The following is a 4734-nucleotide window of genomic DNA, read 5'->3' as shown; positions in this document are numbered from 1 at the left end:
TTAGTACATTGCCATCTTTTTTTAGACAAAGATTATCGGGGCAGAGGACAACAGCATCCCTACGGAAGATGCAAGCCATTTGCCCATGAAGAGGAACAACATTTGAGCAGGAGCACCCACCAAAAAAACAAATGATAGCAGTAGTGAACCTGTCGTGCATGTGTTTAACCTCTGAAGAAGATGATTTTTTTAAATTGTGGATTATCTTTTGTGCTGACTGTGTACTTGAAAAGTAGAATCTCCTTACATAGTTTTGAAAGAGCATTAAGTATACAATTGGTTTTTGCAAACAGCCCTCAGTTACAGGAAGATTTATGAGTGGTGATAAACCATTCATAATGGGTCCTCCCCTGATCCTATTGATCCCCATTATACAAACCTTCAGAGATTTGATTTTGAAAGATCTTGAAATGATTGAACAATCAAAAAATAAGCATTATCTTTCATGGGATCATTGTCAAGCTTTGGGTTCATCGTCAAGCTTTGAAATCATTGTCAATTGCATCTTTTAATATGATAAAACCTGGTTATAAAGGAGGAACCATGGTGATTATGAAACTGGATGTCGTCACATTTGAGTGATGCCAACAATTGATGAAAGATCCTACTAAACAATTGCAGGAGTGCATTTCTGAATAAGAATCTGTGAAGTTCTTAATCATGAAAGAAAAAGCATTCTTATAGGTACCTTGTCCTCGCATACCAGTTATTTATTCAGTTTCTAAAATTATAAAAATCCTCTGATTAGACCAATTATTGCATCAGGTGGGTCTGTATTAGAAGTTAGAACCATTATCAATCTTTGTAGATTGTTTTTTGCAAGCAGAAGTAATGAGACACATATATATTCAGGATCCAACCCATTTTTTGAGGAATGAACAGCAGTTGAATTTAGGATATCAGCAGATACTCTAAGTAACTATGGACATTAATGCACTATATACGCATATTCCACAACAAGAGGCATTGGAGTTAGTAAACATAAGTGATTCAGAGGATTCCTTCTGAATTTATTGTGAGAGTAACTCAAATAGTTTTATTTAATAACTACTTCGCTTTTGGTTCTCAGTTGTATCATCAGATACATGATATAGCCATGAGGTCATCAATGGTCCCTACAATGGCTAACCTGTATGTAGCTTATGTTGAAGAAAAATACATCTATATCTGTTTGGTGGATGAAATGTGGCTTCTAATAGATACATCCATGATATTTTCTTCATTTAGTCTTCAACTAATTTGGTACTTGCCAGGTACATGTGACCTGGATTGGCCACTGGTGAAAACATGATGCTGGGCTTGATGGACCCTTGGTCTGACCCAGTATGGCATGCTCTTATGTCTATAAAATCATGAGAGGTCTAGAAAGAGTAAATGTGAATTGGTTATTTACTCTGTCAGAAAATAGGACTGGGGGAACTCCATAAAATTGAGCAAGTAGCACATTTAAAACAAATTACAGAGAACATTTTTCTCTCAATGCACAATTAAGCTCTGGAATTTGTTGCTGGAGGAAATGGTTAGGGCAGTTACTGTAGCTGGATTTAAAAAAGGTTTGGTTAAGTTCCTGGAGAAGTTCATAAACTGCTATTAATCAAATTGACTTAGAGAATAGCCACTGCTATTACTGGCATTAGTAGCATGGGATCTATTTAATGTGTTGATACTTGCCAGGTACTTGTAACTTGGATTGGCTGGTGTAGCAAACAGGATGCTGAGCTTGATGGACCCTCGGTCTGACCCAGTATGGCAACTTCTTATGTTCTTAATGTCATCCATTATTTAAAATCCTTATAAATATATTTCAATTTTATATTACAATCATATACAATGTAAATGTATTTCCATTTTGTTTACAAAAATTGCAACATATAGTTTTTATGCAAAAGTCATTAGATCAACTAACAATCCCATTGCTAAAACAAAAAAAATCATCATTCTCCCAATCACATACTCACATCAAGGTCCAAGCCACTCCCCCATACAATCACAACCCTTCAACCCCCCACAATCAACCCTAAAATTCCAACATTTTTAATATATAATCTTCTACGGCTGTTAATGTCTCAAACTTCAAAATTGGAGGAATGTCCCTAACTCGACCGTGGAACATATTAAAATGGTATTCAAACAACTTCCAACGCTAGACTCCACTATGTAAACGCTGACTTTGAATGATGTCCAAAAAGGCTTCCAAAGTCACATAATATCTCTAATCTCCAAATGGGCTTCTAAACTCAAATAGTGTCCCAACAAGGGCCCATGTTTCGCCTCATTCAAGAGGCTGATTCAGGGGAACTATATATAAAATACAAAAAACAAAAACATCAAGAAACCTGTACAGACCATCTAAATGTCACTCAGCCTATAGTATTTATTTATTTATTTATTTAAATACTTTTGATATACCGATACTCAAGACTGGTGTCTTATCGTACCGGTTTACATTGAAACAAGGGGTAACCAATTAACTATGAGAATAAATAAAGTTACAAAGAACAAGGGGTTTACAGGATGGGAGAGTAGAGAGCGAAAGCAAACAATTAGTATAATAAGTTATACATAACTAAGTTTAAAATAACGGAGTTTAACATATAAACGAATGTAGCAGGCTTAGACAATAGATATTAACAAAAAAGCTTACCATCCATTTGTTCTATATCAAAAAACGCCTTCCTGTTTACCCCAGAACTGCACAGCCAAAAAGCTGTTGTAAAACGCCACTAAAAAATAAATGAACAAATATGACAACTCATAAATAAAAATATAGCCACCCTCAACATCAAAAACACTTTGATCCCAGAAGAAAATGTTTCCGTATTTTTCAAAAACCACACTCATTCGAACATAAATCTTTCCACAGCATCGGCTTACAACAAGCCCTCCTTCCATGCATATATATATATAAAGCGTTTTCCATCATTCAAACCAGCCAATCACAGAGGCTGACTCTGAGAAAACTACCAATCAACAATCACCCTCTGTATCTTCAGGAAATACCATAAATAGAATGCTATCCAAATCCTAAATAAATCATCACACCACTGCACGATCCCATACTTAATATAGAAACACAATCACGTGTAGCAAACTTAACTGCTGCAATGTTCATAAAAATGCTTCACGCTCTGATTTAGACCTTTAGTGTCACTGAGGACTGAACAAAAACGGTAAATGGTAAATCCATGTTTGATCAGTCCTTAATAATTGACAGGACACATCTCCCCAACATGGATGAACATGCACTTGTTGTAAGGCAAAAATGCATAAATCTGATTCACCATGTCCATCATCAAGCCAATGTTGTACCATTGCCTTTTTGGATATTTTACTCACCATCCAACAGGGATTGATTCATACAACAACCACAGATAATTTTGAAATCTCAACAGATTATTTTTATCATCCAAAGGCCTTTAAAGTTGATCTTCCTGTTAGTGAATTTTTTTACATTTGCTGTATTTGTTCACATTTGAAGGAATATGACAAGCAGTCAAGCATTTTGGCACAGTGTTTTTATGAGAGAGGATATCGTCTGAGTGGAGTTTAAAAATAGCCTATAAAAGAGCAAGATTCAGTGACCGTTGTGATTTGTTGTAATATAAAGCTTGATCTGGTACATCCAGATTAGAGTGTGTGCTCCAATTTACAACTACTGCTGCAGCTGTAGCTACCTCAACAAGCCGACATAGGCATGTACGTACAATACATGATATTTTTGGGGTTGTTTTTAAAGAATCACAATTAATAGCATTTTCTCATGGATCAGATATCAAGGATAGATAAGTACATGCTGCACACCACCCACTGAATCATGATGAGATGCCTGCAAGACATGAGGCTTGTCAAACTTGTGATTTTTGCATCAGTACAGTAGCAGGCACTGAGTGGATTGACCCAATAACCGGTTATTGTGTTAAATGAAAGATGGAAACAAATTGCAATTCTGATCTTGTTAAATATGTATTAATATGCCCTTGTCACAAATGATATGTTGGATGCACTAGCAGGAAGATCCGACTGAGGTTAATTGAATATTGTAGTTGCTTGAATACTAGGGGCCGGATTTTAAGAATTGTGCGCGGGCGTAGATTTGTGCGCGCAACCCGGCACGTAACCCTTTTAAAAGCCACCCCCAGGTGTATATGTGCACCAATCGTAAAGCACTGCCTTGATTCACAACATGAATTTGGTTATTGAAATGGACGATTTTGGAACAAGTACAGATATCACCCCATGGAGGAGATAAACCTGCTTATCTTAATTACAAAGAACAATTATGGATACATACTTTGAATTCTTGTCCTCCTTTTGGATTAAATGAGACTATTGATTGTTCTCAGCTTTGAAAGTATTTTTGATTGGTTGGTAACATTGGCTTCCTAGCTGGCTGTTTTCCAGCTCATGCCAGGACTTCAGAATGTGGCGTTAAGATGGTAGCGTGGAGCCGTGTCTAAAAAGATCTGCTTGAGTGTAGCAGCGAATTGCATAAGAAGGTATCTCTGAAGAAGAAAGTGTCTTCAAAACAAGGCTGCAGCTCTTTTAAAGTGTTTTATTTGCACACTAACATTTTTTTTTTTTTTAAATAGAGACTGTTAGGAGGTTGGAGGTATTTTGATTATTATAATTAGGCATCTTTTAAAGCAAATTTATTATAAGGTAGCCACGTATGAAATATACCCCTTGCCTCCATATTTATTTTTTTTTTGTAAGATATTTTGGGCATTTTCTGAG

The sequence above is a fragment of the Rhinatrema bivittatum genome, chromosome 9, assembly GCF_901001135.1.
Source record: "Rhinatrema bivittatum chromosome 9, aRhiBiv1.1, whole genome shotgun sequence".
NCBI lineage: Eukaryota > Metazoa > Chordata > Amphibia > Gymnophiona > Rhinatrematidae > Rhinatrema > Rhinatrema bivittatum.
Note: the sequence above shows the minus strand (reverse complement) of the source record.